This window comes from Oryctolagus cuniculus, chromosome 13 (assembly GCF_964237555.1).
Source record: "Oryctolagus cuniculus chromosome 13, mOryCun1.1, whole genome shotgun sequence".
Classification (NCBI taxonomy): domain Eukaryota; kingdom Metazoa; phylum Chordata; class Mammalia; order Lagomorpha; family Leporidae; genus Oryctolagus; species Oryctolagus cuniculus.
Window position 1 is genome coordinate 55,534,109 of NC_091444.1, and position 17,565 is coordinate 55,551,673.

At 48.9% G+C, this 17,565-nt stretch overlaps 1 pseudogene; it reads right to left on the reverse strand.

Annotated features, from left to right (window-relative positions):
* Window positions 1-7,080: 7,080 nt before the first annotated feature.
* LOC100349774 (V-type proton ATPase subunit S1 pseudogene) lies at window positions 7,081-8,475 on the reverse strand (annotated as a pseudogene).
* Between the last annotated feature and the right edge of the window lie 9,090 nt (window positions 8,476-17,565).

The window sequence follows — 17,565 nt, forward strand, 5'->3', positions numbered from 1 at the left end:
TTTGAAAAGCAGAAACAGAGAGGCAGAGACAGAAGTGGGAAGAGAGGAGAGAGACGGAGAGAGAGAGGACTTCCCAGCTTCACAGTTTGTCCCTTATGGATGTCCCGATGTCTTCCTTGAGCCTGAGAAATGCTGAGTGGTCTCTCCTCTCCCACTCCTACACTCAGCACAGGTCACCACCTAGGACCTCAAATAGCTCACAGATGCATTCAGAGTCAGCATTTCACAGACTGGTTCCAAGGCTGTGCCACTCGCCTCACCTCAAAGCTTCTTTTGGCTCCAGTCATCACAGACACGTCATAGGGCCTCTCCCACACCACAGACAAAAATGTCTCAGTGCATTGTGCTATACCGGATCTCTGTCTATTTCCTTCCCAACTAGAAACGGGAAGTCCCTGCCCCACAGCCCGACTCCAAGAGGCCCCATGCAAAAACCAATGCACAGAGCTCTGGTCAGGGCTCAGCTTGTCCAGAATCCCAGTGCACTAATACGCCCAGAGCAGAACGGCAGAACTTCCCCAGTGGGCATCAAAGCGACACACAGCACATTCGTTTTCACAGAAGCAAGTGGTGTCTTGTCCACCTACAAGACGTTAGGCACATGCGGAAGAATCCTCTGTTGACACAAGGTAGGGACACCGGAGGAGCCATATGCAAAGGCAAGGGAGAGCAAAGAAAGGAACAGAAAGGTATCGGGGAAAGGGGGAAGCCAGTCCTTACTCCTCAACCTGCAAGGAGCTCCCTGCTCCCCTCTAGGCTTCAAGGGAACATTCCACAATCACAAAGTCGGACTCTCCAATGGATCCTGTCAAGCCTCGTATCATGACAACTCTGTGCAGGCCTGCCTGGTTCTTCCAGTAGATGGTAGCCCCTACAAGGACAGAAGACTGCTCTGTTTCCTTTGGTTTTCTGTCGCTGCTCTCAGCCCCACTGAGGAGCTCCAGGAGTATCAGCTGCATGAATGGCAAGAGGCTTGTCCTCTCCCGAGGTGCCCCAATGTGAAACTACTCAATTCACTTAGCATAGATGGCAAACCACCCCGACGGATTCCAGGTCCATATTCTAAGCCCACACAGCAGAACCGCATTTCCCTTGGGTTTCTCATGCACCTCTTTCTGGTCTTGGGGCTGGGCCACTTCTCCAGAGAGCACCAAGAAAGGACATGTGCCCCAGTGCATACTGCAAAGCATCCCATGTCCTCAAACCTGGCGGGCGAGGTCAGCAGGGCAACAAGCATCACCCAGCCACGCTTGCCTCTGGCCTCAAGACGCACCAACACCGGGGGCGCATCCCAGGGAGGCACACGCACTGGAATTCGTTTCCTGCACCTGAAGCCCCCTCATTTCAGCCGGGTGCCTGTTTCAAACCCACATCACCGGAGGCCTTTTGGGACAGGAGACAAAAAAGGGGCATCTAGCTGTGAAAGGAAGGGCTGTGGGAGGGAAGTGAGGGGCAAGTCCTAGCCTGCAGCATGAGAAGTTTCCAAGAAGGCCCAGGCAACAGCTCCCAGATCTCTTGAAGAGGTGGGGCCTGGGGACTACAGTCCCTCCCCCAACAACAGACATGGGATCTTATGTCACCCGGACATACATCTGACGATGATCATAGGTGTTCTCCAGTCTCCCTGCACCAGCTCCACCCCCCCGCCCCAAACACGCATCCAAGGAAGAGACATCACCGAAAACCTCCTGAATGAAGGGCCTGGTGTTGCTGGTGCCACTCAGGGAGCATTTGGCGTCTCTGCCGAAACTTCTGTCCGGTGCTGAAGGCCCAGCCCTCTGAGAAGTCAGAGAGAGTCCAACGCCACCTGCTAGTCCTACCTTGACCTCACGCTAGGGGACTCTCCATTCTCACTGGAAAGGTGGGGGTGACAAGAGAAGCCCTTCTGCTTCTCTTGTCCTCTGGCCCAGTGGCCCTCTGAGCCCTGTGGCAGGACTACCGCAGACAACCTCCAGGCACACCCTGAAACCGAGGCGGGTGGAGGGTGTGTGTTTCCTGATTCCATGGAAGCCCACCCAAACCCACTCAGCTTCCAATCCCAGAAACTTGTTCTATCTGAGAGGGAACCAGCTAAGAGTCCCAGCGTACCACAAACGCAACTCCCGAGCCACCTCCCGTGGTCCTACCAAGAGCCAGGGAACTCTCAGCCCATCCATGTGGCCAGCAGGGTGCCTGGTAAATGAAGCTCACACCTGCCCCTCTGCCTGGCTCCCACAGGATGTCAGGAAGCACTCTATGGACCCTGGCAGGAAAACCTCCCATGCCCCATAGGGGAGGATCAGAGCGCATGCCGCTTCCCCCTACCCTCCTGTGAGGACCAAGACTCTGCTGGGCCCCACACCTTACCTCTTGAACCCACACTCCAGGCACCGAACTTGCCCAACCCCCTCTGGACATCTGCAGGGCCTGCGTTCGGGCCCCCTTTGCCCACCCACCCAATAGTCCCATCGCATTCAGCTTACGAGCGTGCCTGGGGCTCCCCACTCCATGTCAAGCTGGGCTGGGCATGGGCATGGGCCTCGGCGGCATTTTGGGGGCCGACGTGTAGCTTCTTGATCTCCCCCTCGCAGAAACTCACCATTTCCATGTGTCGGGTTAAAGTCCGTCCAACGACAGGGCCAGGCGGGGGCACATCTGGCTGAGGAGATTCCTCCAGAGGTTACCTACCACTCAGCCCTGTACTCCGACTCACCAACCCTCGCAGCTACAGGACCGGCAATGCTGGCCCCCTCCACCGGATCACGTGCGCGCCCTCCGTCTACACACGCAGACACGTCCTGACGTCACAGAGGGTGGGGCCAGGGAGCCCCACCCCAGGGCTCACCCCTCAGCCCGAAGCTCTGCCCCCTTCTTCTCACCTACCCCCAGCATCTCTTGATACCTGCTGGGCTCTTGGGCTCTTGGTGGCCTCTAGTCTCACCACCTCGACTCCTATGCTTTCACTAATTACAAGTTTTTCATTCATATATGCACATCATCAATATTGTTTTTTTAGATTTGCCTTTTGTCTTTTGTGAAAACTAACAATGGAACCCACATTTTTTTTTTTTTTTTGACAGGCAGAGTGGACAGTGAGAGAGAGAGACAGAGAGAAAGGTCTTCCTTTGCCGTTGGTTCACCCTCCAATGGCCGCTGCAGCTGGCGCGCTGCGGCTGGCGCGCTACAGGCGGCGCACCGCGCTGATCCGATGACAGGAGCCAGGTACTTATCCTGGTCTCCCATGGGGTGCAGGGCCCACACAGCAGAGAGCTGGCCTGGAAGAGGGGCAACCGGGACAGAATCCGGTGCCACGACCAGGACTAGAACCGGTGTGCCGGTGCCACAAGTCGGAGGATTAGCCTAGTGAGCCGTGGCACCGGCTACCATCACTTTCTTAACTTTCCGTTCTTTTACACTTTTTTTTTGGCTGCTCAGTTGAATTTGTTTTATAAATGGAATGTGACAAGATTTAATTCTTTTGTACCTTGAGCTAAATCAGTATATAGCAATTACTACTGCTCATATACACCTACTTAAGGCAACATTTAAACATCTATATATGTAGTAGATTACCTTTCCCTGTCTTGAAATTAATCCTATCCATGACAGACATTTTTTAAAAGGAGTGGAATAAATATCTAAAACTAGAAGTTAAATGTATAAACATGAGTTACCTTTGCTCTTCAATGGAGTAGTCATATCATATCATTTTGTAATTAAGTAGTCAAAAGGAAGCAGAAATGCTTAACAATTGGGAACACTGTCGAAACGTTTTGTGTGCAAAGTATTTTGCATATTATGGTTTTTCTGGCATGTATAATTACTACACACAGTGAAATAAAATCTCGGAAACACTTACAATCCCAGGTAGTTTTCAGTTTGTATTTTAAAATTACTTCCTTGTAAAACAGGTACATTTGTTAATGCTTTGATGTCCAAACACAAGGAAATGATGTGATGAAATCCTCAAGTTCAGGTATATCAGGGGAGTTTAAAACATAGCAGCAAATACTGGGCATTTTGAAAATCTTTACACCGCTATGAATAAAAGGGAATCACTTCAATGGACGTTCATGTCCAATTAGCACCATGGGTAATACTCTATCAATTGCCCACAGAACCTCACTCTGGTTTAGACAGTGCCAAACAATGTGGAACTCCAATTTTCCCAGCACCATTTATTGAATAGACTGTCCTTGTTCTAAAAAACCCAAAACAAATCACTCACTGATGCTTACAGGAAAGCTCTCCTGAGACTGTTAAAGCTGTCATCAGGTAGGGAAAGGGGAGAGGACATGAGAATGATTTGGAAGGATCATGTGCAGGTGTTTGCTAGGCTGAGCTACCTGGAGAGTCTCCACCGTCCAGATGTATAAACTGCACCTCTGAAACAATATCAGTATTCTCTGTCACATCTCTGGGAGACCTAGGAGACCCCAGGAAACAGAAATAGTTCTCAGGCCTGTAATTTATCATCAACACCTTTGGTTCTAGAGAGTGGGCAAAGCTACCGCGTTAGCCCATGCCAATGACAATGTACTGCCCCTGGCTTCCCACAGCCCCAGTCCCAACAAAGCTAAAACTAAGGTGAGGGTATGGAAAAGGTGAGAAGGGACACTGTTATCCCTCAGTTTCAGAGGAAACCTTCATGAATTTCAGCATTACCAGTGCCTGTGTGAGTTGCTTCTCAATCAATCTCACTGACAACGTCTTTGGAGATTTCACGTGCAGCAGGAGAGATGTGTAGGGTATAGCAGGCAGTGGGAAGCAGCCCTGGGGACCCTGAAGACTGAAGAGGGACTAGGGGATATGCCTCTGTTAGTGTGAGTAAATCCAAGTGTATAGGTATATGAATGTGGGCAAGTACATCCCAAGTGTGCATGTGAGTGCAAATGTGTAATTGTGTGTGAATGCATGATGGCTATCTGACCTCAAATCATCCTCCACACCTAATTTCCCCTTCAGATGCCCAGCTAGAGGCCATCTGAGCAACCCACCTTGTTTCTTCCTCTCCTGAGGACAGAAAGTCCATTGCTTGTCTCTTAGTATATCTGCTTAGTCCCTTTTCTGTTGCCATAGCAAACTACCTGGATCTGAATACATTATAATGAAAAGAAGGGGCAGGCACTGTGGTGCAGCAGGTTAAAGCCCAGGCCCACAGCACTGGCATCCCATATGGGCACCTATTCAAGTTCTGGCTGCTCTATCTCCAATCCAGCTCCCTGCTAATGAGCCTGGGAAAGCAGCAAAGGACTGCCCAAGTCGTTGGACCCCTGCACACACATGAGAGACCCTGAAGAAGCTCCTGGCTTCTGACTTTGAATTGGCTCAGCTCCAGCAGTTGCAGCCATTTGGGGAGTGAACCAGCAGATGGAAGACATCTCTCTCTGTCTCTACTTCTCTCTGTAAGTCAAGTCTTTCAAATAAGTAGAATAAAATCGTAAAAAAAAAAAAAGAGAAACTTACTTAGTTTATGGTTTTGAAACCTGAATGTCCAAGATGGGGCAGTCACATCCATCTGGGCTCTGGTGAGGTGCCCTGGCTGTGTCACAACATGGCAGTGGTGTCACGGTGAGAGCATGTGTGAGAAGTGAGAGGAGGAGAGATCACGTGATGAGACAGGATCCAAGGACCAACATCTCTTTGTGTCAACCCATTCTCACAGGAACTCATTCCTGGAGACCAGCATCAATCCTCTCTGAGGGCAATGCCTGATTCCTTGCCATTAGGTCCACCTCTTAAAGGTTCCACCATCTGCACACCACCATGCTGAGGAACCTTAGGTCTACCCTCAAACTATATCTAAGCCAGAGCAATGGCCATTTCCTGCTTTGCACTGGGGTCATTTATGCCCATCTTATCTGCCCTCTCTAAACAACCCCCCGCCAAGGACAACACAGGATCCAGTCAGCTTTGTCTTTCCACAGCAGCTGGCACACAGTAGGGGCTCAACAAATACCTGGTGAAGGCATGAATGCACCTGACGCTCAGCTTTGGCTGTTCTGCAGCTTATCCCTTATGTCCCCTACATTTCAACCTGGAGTAGGTGGGTGATAATAGCACTTCCCCCAATGCCTTGGTAAAGGTGAGCCTGTGGCTCTTCTACACAAAGTAAGCATCTTGTGGTCAACAAGTCACCACAAAGTGGCTGAGAACCTGGTCTGGGAGCTGGTGGGGCTGGCCTGTGGTTGACTGGACAAAACTCTCAGCTTTCTCTGGGCCTCAGTTTATTACAGGGACATTAAGAGCAATCTGTTTCCACCTACTTCATGGAGTATTGGGAGATGACAGTGATGACAGCTTTTGAAAATCACTGATGTCAAATACCAAGTAGAAAACAGAATGAGGCTAGAGGTTTTGTTTTATTAGTGTCCTACAAAGATGCTACTGAAGATGAATTTGAATGAAGAAAAAATCAAGAAAAAGAAGAGAAGAAAAGCATCCTGAGCCAATGGTTGTCTCTGTGATTTGGTGAGGATATAAAACCATGATTCTTGGTGTTTGTAAATCAGGTGTCACACATGCAACTTGCTCAGTGAGGGCCCTTGCCTCATCCCAGGTCACCAGATGTCCTGGGCTCTGACCCCAGACTGTAGCAGGGAGATGCTTGTTGGTATACACAGCTGGCACTTCTTTTGTCTTTTTTCCTTTTGGTGACCCATCTTTATTTTATTAGAAAACAAAACAAGCACATGTTGCTCCCACCAAGCACGCCTGGTAGAAACATTCCACAAACCCAGTGATCCTACTCAGTTCATCTGTCACACAGGTCCCTTCCTTCTCGCACCACAGAAATAAACCCCAGCATATGCTTATTGCCAGCACAACATTACCAAGACACGATAACAACAACCAAGCAGGACAGTTAACTAGTTACTTCTATATTCTGTCCAACTCAGGGCCCCCGAAGCTCTTGGCTGCCCAGGGAGCCTCATAAACCCTGGGGAGGGAGGATCTGCTACACAAAAGTACTTTAGACAGTGAGGGTTAATGGTAGATAAACATGAATAAATCAAGGAAGGACAAGGGACCCTAGGACTAATGACCCCTGCCGTTCACCATGGCTGAGCCTGGGAGATAGGTCTAGTCTAGGCAAAATATCTACAGCTTGTTGGTAGAGGTGAGGGGGAGCCTCAGGGAAGCCCCTCGGCAGGTTGAAGAAGTAAGACAAGCTGAGAGGCCTGGAGGCTCATGCTTGGTAGCAAGAGGGTGGCCCTTGGGTCCAGCACGCCACAAGGTGGGACGGTGACAGCCTGGGACACCATCACAACCAGAACCCCTGACTGGCAGTGTCACACAATCTGGGTCAGAGACGGTAGGGCCCTTGTGGTCACCACGACGATCCATGGTCTTGAGCTTGAGGATCAGGTGCAGGCCACAGGTGAAGATAAAGAGCATGAAAAGGGAGGTGAGCACCCCCATCCAGATGCCTGGAGAGAAAAAGCCGACACAGTCACTGGCATAGGAGAACTGCTCACCCAACACGTTGAAAGTCTGAAGCTGGAAGTCGTGAAGTCACGTGCCACAGTGAGGGCTGTTGGCGGGCCACCAGGAAATTGCCCTTGTTGCTCAGACTGCTGACACACTCGCAGTGGAAGGAGTAGATGCTGGGCCCTGTCACCTGGGAACCGTTGAAGTAGACAACAGAGCCGTTGCTGTGGATTTCCAGGCGCTCCATGGTAAACCAGTTCTTGGCAGACATGGGGTAGAAGCGGTTAGCCAGAATGAACTTCAATGTCACCAAGGTACCAAAGAGTTGTTCATAGGTCAGCGAGAGCCTGGCAATGGAGTCATTCCAGGAGTCAGTCAGGTTGAGCTCCTGCACCCCAAAGGGGAGGGATGTCAGGTCTTCCCACTGGTCCTTGTAGGCCACAGAGAAGTTTTGGGCCCAGAACAGGATCTGGGGAGCAGTGTCGTTGTAACTCATGGTGTGTGGGGGGGGATGGATGACAGCTGACACTGGCTGTTTCTGTAGCAGCTGGCGACCTAGTTCCCGGGCCACCACAGCTACATCACGGCCCATCCTGAAAGGGATGTCTTCAGAGTTGAGTTTGCTCAGCACCTGCCTGATGACGTCATTGTTGCCTGTAAGGACTTCCCTGGGTGCCACTGGACCGGAACTGGCCATGTAGGGCAGGTGGATGAGCAGCAGGGTGGGGAGGCTGGCATTGAGCTTCAGCTCTCATAGGGTGGCCAAGTCCACGTGCCAGGCGCTGGTCTCTAGTTTCTCCTGCAGGTAGGCCGTCAGAGTGGCGACTGCACAGCAGTCGACAGTGGGAAGCATCAGGGAGGAGGGGGTTCGGTCTTGTCAGCTGCCCTATCTCTAATCTTGGGCTTTTTAGTAGATACTAGCTATTATATGGGAGGGTAGGTTAGAAGGGGAAAGTAAGTAGAATTTTAAAAAATGTAACTATTTTTGGCAGATGCTTTTGTGGGATAAATAGGCAGGCAGCTAGTTAGGTCTGGCAATCTGAACCCACCGTCCTCCTTCCCCATGCGCCCTTCTGCTTGTTAATCAAAGTGCCCGCCTTCCCATCATGCATCTGTTGCATCCTGGACTTGAGTGCAAAGGTGATAAAAGGAGGCAGAAGAGGTGAGAGCACCCCTTTTCTGTCTTGGTCCTCGCGTGGGTGTGTTGTGTCTGACTTTTTGGGGCTTTGTAGGAACGTTTCCAGTGCGCTCTCTCTGCCTTGGACCTCACTTAGAGGTGCTGCCTTTGTCTTGTCTGGTCTCGGAGGGAGATTTTCCACTCTCCCACTCTCCTAGTCTCAGATAGACCTTCGCAGCTGCAGGTACAGTTTCGGATTTTCCTTTTCTCACTAGTTTGTGGGCAGAGCCCACCCATGTGTATTGTGCAGGGCAGCCCACACTCACACGTAAGTGATGTTTATTCTCCCACTGCCAAATAAACTTTGTTTCTGTGTGTACATGATAGCAGTCTCAGATTAGTATTCCTATTCCTGTCTCTGAGTAGACAAGAACCAGGATTAAAAATTAATAAATTTGGGGTTGGCGATGTGGTGCAGCGGGTTAAAGCCCTGGCCTGAAGCACCGGCATCCCATATGGGCTCCGGTTCTAGTCCCGGCTGCTCCTCTTCTGGTCCAGCTCTTTGCTATGGCCTGGGATAGCAGTGGAAAATGGCCCAAGTGCTTGGGCCCCTGCATCCACGTGGGAGACCTGGAGGAAGCGCATGGCTCCTGGCTTCAGTTCGGCGCAGCTCCAGCTGTTGTGGCCGTCTGGGGAGTGAACCAGTAGATAGAAGACCTCTCTGTCTCTACCTCTCTCTGTAACTCTTTCAAATAAATAAAATAAGTCTTAAAAATAATAAATTAATTGCCCACATCAGTAACAGATTTGATAAATGTCTTAGGGTCAGAGAAGTTAGTACTTAACTAATGCTTCATTGGATTTATGTCCTTTATTTCTCTTTTTGCAAGGGATTTGCAAAATGGAAAGTGTTTTTCAAAGAACGGAATATTAGTTTCTGTTGTGTCAGTTTGATCAGTGGTCCATATCATGCAAGAACAGATGACTCCAGCAGATGGCACCAAAGTCTATCCCTTTCTCTGCCTTCTGGCAGGCTCTAACGTTTTAAGGTCAGCGCATACCACCCACAATAAACCAAAATAGTTTTGTTGTTTGCTTTTTTTTTTTTCCTGTCAGCAGAGACCAGCACCACCGAAGCTCCACAGGAGAAAATTCCAGTAAGGTGTGTAGCATCAACCAGCCCCAAGAGTTGTTACCTTCGGCAGTATAACCAGCCACCAGATCTCCAGGTTTCTAGTCTATGGAGTTTGTGCCAGTACAGTTTTGAAGAAATAGCCGCAGAGGTCTGAGGATCAGTCCTGCCTCTCATTTGTTGCTGTTTTTCCTTGTACTGTCCTTTTTTTTTTTTTTTTTTTGACAGGCAGAGTGGATAGTGAGAGAGAGACAGAGAGAAAGGTCTTCCTTTGCCGTTGGTTCACCCTCCAATGGCCGCCATGGCCGGCGCACTGCAGCCGGCTCACCGCACTGATCCGAAGGCAGGAGCCAGGTGCTTCTGGTCTCCCATGGGGTGCAGGGCCCAAGCACTTGGGCCATCCTCCACTGCACTCCCGGGCCACAGCAGAGCTGGCCTGGAAGAGGGGCAACTGGGACAGAATCCGGCGCCCTGACCGGGACTAGAACCTGGTGTGCCGGCACCGCAGGTGGGTGGAGGATTAGCCTAGTGAGCTGGGGCACCAGCCCGTACTGTCCTCTTGAAAGCAACAACTCTAGGGATTCTTGGGAAGCCTTAAAGCTTGGTCTGTCTTTTTATTTGAAAGAGAGAGAGAATATGAATGAGAATATCTTTCATCTGCTGGTTCACTCCCTAAATGGCCACAATGGCCAGGGCTGAGCCAGGCTGAAACCAGGAGCCAGGAACCCCATCCAAGGATCCCATGTGGGTGCAGGGGCCCCAGTACTTGGGCCATCTTACACTGTTTTCCCAAGCACATTAGCAGGGAGCTGGGTCAGAAGTGGAGCAGTCAGGTCTCAATTCCACACCTCTGTGGGATGCTGGTGCTGCAGATGGCAGCTTAACCTGCTGCACTACAATGCTAGCCCTCAGCTTACTCTTTAAACAGACTACAAAGCATGAGGTCCTCAAGGCCTTCCTTCTTTCATTAGGCCCACGACTTTCCCCTAGGCTGTGACCAAGATACACATGAAGAGAAAGGCAAGTAGTGAAGGTGACAGTATTGTCTGCAAGTACTTTTCCAGGTCCAGGGAAAGAGGACCGACAGATGAGGAAACTAGAGAATAAGAAACCTAAGCAGCAAACACAGTGAGACATTTATTTATGTCATGCCCAGACATCTATGTATTGTTGTCAATGTGTGTGGCACTGTGAAAACTGAAAGGAGACACAGTGCTTGGGTGCCAGATATTAATTACTAGATGGAAAGAGAGTTTATTCCATGTAGGAGTATGTTGGCGCCAGCTGGCACCTGATCAGTTTGTCCATGTCTCTGCATCCAGTGACTTCATGTCAGTGGTTTCAAAGGAGCCCTGGTAGGAGTACTTAAACCAGAGAGAGCAGAAAATTCTGCAAGTCAGAACTCCCCTAGAGCCCCAGAGCTGAATGTTTAACATTACTGGGGCATTGGTGATTTGGTCGCACCACAGCACAAACTGTTTAAAGAAAGGTAGGGCAGGGCATTGTCACAGTTGGGAAACAAAGGAAAGGTCATGGGCTTGGATTCAAGGTCAAGCTGATTGTCCTTCCTCCTCTTGCTATGTTGGCCTCAGCTTCTGCCTCTCTTTTGTGACCAATGTTACTCAACCTACTTAGTTGCAGAGTGGTTGGGAGATAAGGCAGGAGACACGTGGTGCCAGGTGATTGGTGGTGGTGAGAAGATTGAGGGGTACTTAGCAGAGAAAGGGATAGACGCTGGGCATGGATCACCTGTGGGAGTGAGGGAGTTGCTAGTTGGTTGTATTGTTTCTCTATAAAGGCTGTTGGTGCTCTGCTGTGGTAGGATTGTGTTTAGGTCACCTGACCTGCTCTCTGCTGAATGCTCCACCTTCAGTTCTTTGTACCCCTTCACTGCTCTTCAGAACAATGTGTGAAGTAAAACATTTCCCAGAAGGCAGACACCTGGGCCAGTGGTACTGCATACCTCCAGCCTGGAACGCTGAGAATTCTGGCCCAGATACCTGCCCAAGCTTCTGTCTCCATTGAGCTGCACGCTTCCTGATGGAGGAGACTCTCCTACTAATATCTGTACATCCAGCACTTTAAATGTTTATTCACTTATTTTTATTTATTTGAAAGGCAGAATGACAGAAAGAAAGCCCTTCCATCCTGTGGTTCAGTCCTGTGAATGTTACATATTATTGATGTGGGTAATTTCAGGTGTGGCTGATGCCATCTGAAAGGTACTATTTCTCTTATCACTCAGTGTGTTCTGGAGAAGTTATTGTATCCTCCATCTAATTCAAAGGAGAAGAGGTGGAGAGTGCAAAGTTTAGGAAGAAGGGTGCCATGTTTATTGATGAAAGACAGAGGGGGAAAGTGGCCTGTTGGCAAGAATGTCTGGGAAGAACAGGTCTTAGAGACGTCTCATTGGCCTCTCCCTCCCATGCGAGCAGCAGGTACAGAGACTGGCCTGCCCTGGTTGCGCTCTCCTGAGTCCTGGTCACGTATGGTTCTGCCTACTCACCCTCTTCAATATCACCTAATAGGGAGGCGAAATATATTTTAAATAATTTTGTACTTGTCAAAGAAGTCACTGTATCCTGTTTTCTATTTAATAATCTGTTGAGGTAAAAAATTGATTCTGTCTTCCCATCTCCTATTCCACTTTCAGAATATCCACTGATACTCTGCAGTGTGTCGAGAGATTAAGACCTAGAAAAGCGTGCACTCTCAGAGGCAGGAATTCCACTTCTGGACACTTGCTTTAAGGATAATCAAATATGTATCTGTTACAATGCTCATTGCACCAATGTGAAAACTTTTTAAAAGAAATGTATTTCACTGTGTCTTACTTTTAAAATAACTCTATTGAGTTATTGTTGACATAGAGTAAACACATACTTAAAGTATACAGTTTGATACGTTTTCACATATATACGATTTTATCATGGCAATATTTTATAACCTTTTCTACTTCGCAGTATGGCATGAGCATTTCCTGAAGTTTATAATTGTTTTAGAAAATTGTTTTAATGATTGTATAGTATCCTATTATATGGCATATAATTTATAACCTTGAATAATGAAAGATAATTGAATATTCAATAGGAATTGAGTGAATTGTGACCTACTCTATTTATTTTTATATTTATTGATTTGAAAGAGTGACAGAGAGAGACAGAAAGAAGGAAAGAGTTCTTCATCGGCTGGTTCACTCCCCAAAGGGCTACAGGGGCCAGGCTAGGCTGAAGCCAGGAGCTCAGAGCTCTATCAAGTTCTCCTATGTGGGTGGCAGGGGCCCAAGCAGTTGGGCCTTATGCTGCTGCTTTCCCAGGCTCATAAGCAGGGAGCTGTATTGGAAGCAGAGCAGCTGGAGCTTGAACCGGCACTCCAGTGTGGGATACTGGGGTTACAAGCAACAGATTAAACTACTGTACCACAATCCTGGCCTCCTTTTTTAATGTTTTAAAATTCTGTTTATTGGGGCTGGCGCTGTGGTATAGCACGTTAAAGCCCCGGCCTGCAGCACTGGCATCCCATATGAGTGGTGGTTCGGCTTCCAGCTGCTCCACTTTCAATGCAACTCCCCGCTAATGCACCTGGGAAAGCAGCAGATGATGGCCCAAGTCCTTGGGCCCCTGTACCTGTGTGGGAGATCCAGAAGTTTCTTCTGGATCCTGGCTTCAGATTGGCTCAGCTGCAGCCATTGTGGCCATTTGGGGAGTGAACCAGCATATAGAAGATCTCAATCTCTCTCTCTCTCTTCCTCTCTCTCTCTCTCTGCCTCTCTCTGTAATTCTGCCTTTCAAATAAATCTTTAAAATTTTTTTCTGTTTATTTGAAAAGCAGGGAGACAGAAACAAAGAGAGAGTTCCTATTGGCTGGTTCACTCCCCAAATCTCCCCAAAAGCTAGGGCGGCCAAGGCTTAAGTCAGGAGCTATTCAATACCAGTCTCCCACAAGAAGGATGCAACTACTTGAGCAATTACCTGCTGCCTCCCAGGCTGTGCAGTAGCAGGAAGCTGTCTCCAGGGCCTTTAAAGTAATCCCATTTGTGGGGAGGGCATTTGGCACAGTGTTTAGGATACCACTTGGGATGCTTGCATCCCACGTTGGAGTGCCTTGGTTGGAGTCCAGGTTCTACTTCTGATCCCAGCTTCCTGCTGATGCACATCCTGGGAGGCAGCAGGTGATGGCTCAAGTAATTTGGTCCCAGCCTCTCATATGGGGTTCCTAGATTGAATTCCCAACTCCTGGCTTCAACCTGGCCCAGTCCTGGTTTTTGAAAGCATGTGGGGAGTAAACCAGCAAAAGGAGAGCTCACTCTGTCTCTTTGCCTTTCAAATAAGTAAACAGAAAATTAAAAAAATTTAAAAATTCCACCTATAAGCTTTTGAATCAACAATATCATCTTCTTATAGTCCCATTGTCAGGTCAGGAAGCAGGCTTTTCTCCCTTGCTCATTCTCTCTCAATTACCTTTCCCATTTTCTCTTTAAGACTTGCCGGCTGGCCTCTGCCCATGACTGCTCTGGAACTGGTAACTTTAGGCTGTCAGTGACCTTGATGGCCAGATCCCATGGGTTTCCTCTTGTCTTGCTTCTGGTCTGTGGCATTTGACAATCATGTTTTCCAGTCCCTTCCAGAAATTTCCTCCTGAGGTCTCCCTAACACCCTGTCCTGGGTTTCCCCCTCCCTCTCAGCTGCTTCCAGCTTCTTCCTGGCGCGGGAACTCATCCCCACACCCTGGACTGCTGCAAGAATTACCTGGCTGGTCGATTTCCCTGCCTCCAGCTTTGCCTTTGGAATCAGTGTCGTCTTTCTAGTAAGGAAATCTAATCCTGCTCTCAAGTCTAAAAGTATGGACTGACGTGCCAGGATAAAAATCTAACCTCCTTAGATATAGAATGCTCCTTGTGATCCGGCACCTGGTGACCTCTGTCTGATATCCTCACCTCTACAGTGCGCAGTGTAGGACCCTCTGTACCCCCAGGATTGGAAGACCAGGATGTCCCATGTATCTTATTGCTGCACCTGTGGTTGCTCTAGTTTAGAACTAATGACTGTAGTTGCTTCTGTGCCTCTGTCTCTCATGGCAGGGCAAGCTTCTGGAGGGCGTGATCTTCTTGCCTTCTTCTTCTTCTTTTTTTTTTTTTTGACAGGCAGAGTGGACAGTGAGAGAGAGACAGAGAGAAAGGTCTTCCTTTTGCCGCTGGTTCACCCTCCAATGGCCGGCGCGGCCGGCGCGCTGCAGCTGGCGCACCACGCTGATCCGATGGCAGGAGCCTGGTACTTATCCTGGTCTCCCATAGGGTGCAGGGCCCAAGCACCTGGGCCATCCTCCACTGCACTCCCAGCCACAGCAGAGAGCTGGCCTGGAAGAGGGGCAACCGGGACAGAATCTGGCATCCTGACCGGGACTAGAACCCGGTGTGCCGGAGCCGCTAGGTGGAGGATTAGCCTAGTGAGCCGCGGCGCCGGCTCTTCTTGGCTTTCTTTTATCTCAGGTTGAGTAAAATACCTTGCTGTGAGACAATACATAAATAAATGTGAGTAGCTCTAGAAAAGAGACCAGTGTCTTGGTGGAGTGAAAGTCAGGGGCATAGCAGGTACTGAAAGTCAGATTTTGAAAAGTCCTGACCTGGGCCTGTTGTTGTGCAGCAGGTTAAGCCACTGCCCGCAATGCCAGCATCCCATGTTAGAGCAATGGTTCAAGTCCCAGCTGCTCCGCTTCTGATCCAGCTCTCTGCTAATGTGCCTGGGAAAGCAGTGGAAGATGGCCCAAGTCTTGGGCTCCTGCTAACCATGTGGGAGACCCAAATGAAGTTCCTGGATCCTGGCTTTGGCTTGGCCTAGCTCCAACCATTACACCCATTTGGGAAATAAACCAGCAGATGGAAAACACCTCTTTCTCTCTCTCTCTGTAACTGCCTTTCAAATAAATGAATAAATTTTTTTTTAAAGAAAAAAGTCCTGACCCTTCCCATGATGTAAATATCTTTTCTACTGAGGGGCCTCCATGGATGACAAAGACTGAGAAGAAATGCATGCGGTCCCTGAATGGTTCAAAAAAATAAAGTGTGTGCTGTAATCCTGGACTGGGGTATAAAGAAGGCATTTGGGAAACACCACAAATTGGAGAATTTAATTAGAGCTGGCAGCGTAAAGCCATGTCACAGTATAGGAGTCCTTCCCACAGCCTGCTGAATTTCTGGGAAGAAGAGCAGGCAGACAGGGATGTGTGGGCCAGAGGGGATGTCCCATGGTCATCCCCCAAGCATGGGGCTCCGCCTGCCTTCTGATAACAATTTACAAGAGTTTATTGGTTCACTTGAGTTCACACAAGACGAAGAGGCAGAGTGGTATAGCCGAAAGACATCATGTCTACATCAAGACACTTGAGTCTTTCCCCTGGATCTCTTGCTCACTGTGTAACCTCAGAATCCCCAGTAGCCTTTTTCACATATAAAGTGAAAGGACGGGGACAGCACTGTGGTGTAGTGGGTGAAAGCTGCCGCCTGCAGTGCCAGCATCCCATATGGACACTGGTTCAAGTCTCGGCTGCTCCACTTCCAATCCAGCTCTCTGCTATGGCCTGGGGAAGCAGTGGAGGATGGTGCAAGTGCTCGGGCCCCTACACCCACGTGGGAGACCTGAAGGAAACTCCTGGCTCCTGGCTTTGGATTGGTGCAGCTTTGGCCCTTGTGGCCAACTGGGGAATGAATCAGCAAATGGAAGAACTCTCTCTGTCTTTCTGCCTTTGCCTCCCTGTAACTCTGCCTTTTTATAAATAAGTAAATCTTTAAAAAAATGAATAAAGTGAAAGGACAGTTCCCATGTCTTTCAGTTATAAAATTCAGAAAGAGGCAACAACTTGTTTGTCACATTTCAGGTTTTACTTGATCTTCATTTCCAAGGAATAGAAGTAAAGGGGCTGAATCCTCTCAGGGTGCAAGAGAAGATTCTTTCCTACCCTCACCCTTGACCATGACCTGCTTACATAATTATTGCTTATATAAATGTTCAAGTCACTCAAGGCTTTTCCCTGGAGGAAGTAACTTCAGTTTCACTCTTGTTTCAACTCTTGTCATGTGCTAGGACTTGAAATAAACGGTCTTAGAGTTGATTAATCTGTAAGAGAAAGTTTCTGCTCAGAGTTCTTTGAAAGCTGGCAATTCTGAATCAGATCTGGCCCTGAGCCGCTGCTGAGAAGGGGCAAAGAGAGAGAAGGGGAGGCAAAGAAGAGAAGGGAGTTACAAACTGAGATGGCTTCCTTAGTGGTGGTTTGTGGTTTCCACCAAAGCCAGCAATCATTTAGTGAAGGTGCTAAGTAGGGGGAAAGAGGTTTGGCTTACTGTGTATAGACCCCAAGCTGGTTATGAACCAGGAGGCTGAGCTGGTGGCTGTAGCTGACACTGGAAATTTACCCAATGCTGTTGCTGGGAGATGGGCCACCCCCATGTCCTACATGGTCATGGCATTGATTTCTCAAAGGCATCCCATTCTCTGAAGTTCTATATTATCGTTCTTCCTTCAACATTCACAGCCAATAGGGATAGAAAACATAAGACTTAGTTTCCAGCTTGGGAGGCTGAGGATTAAAGTTATTTTTTAACTTGTCCAATGTCACCCAACTGGTACATGGAGAATCTGAGATTCAAAGCTACATCTACCTCAGGACCATGGTCTGCCTTTCTGCATTCCTTATTCATGAAGCCTTCTCCATATTGCCGTCTCCTAAAGAAGGAGCCGGTGCTGTGGCATAGCGGGTAAAGCTGCTGCCTGCAGTGTCGACATCCCATATGGGTGCCAGTTCGAGTCCTGGCTGCTCCGCTTCTGTTCCAGCTCTCTGCTATGGCCTGGGAAAGCAGTAGATTTTCCAAGTCCTTGGGTCCCTGCACCCACGTGGGAGACACAGTAGAAGC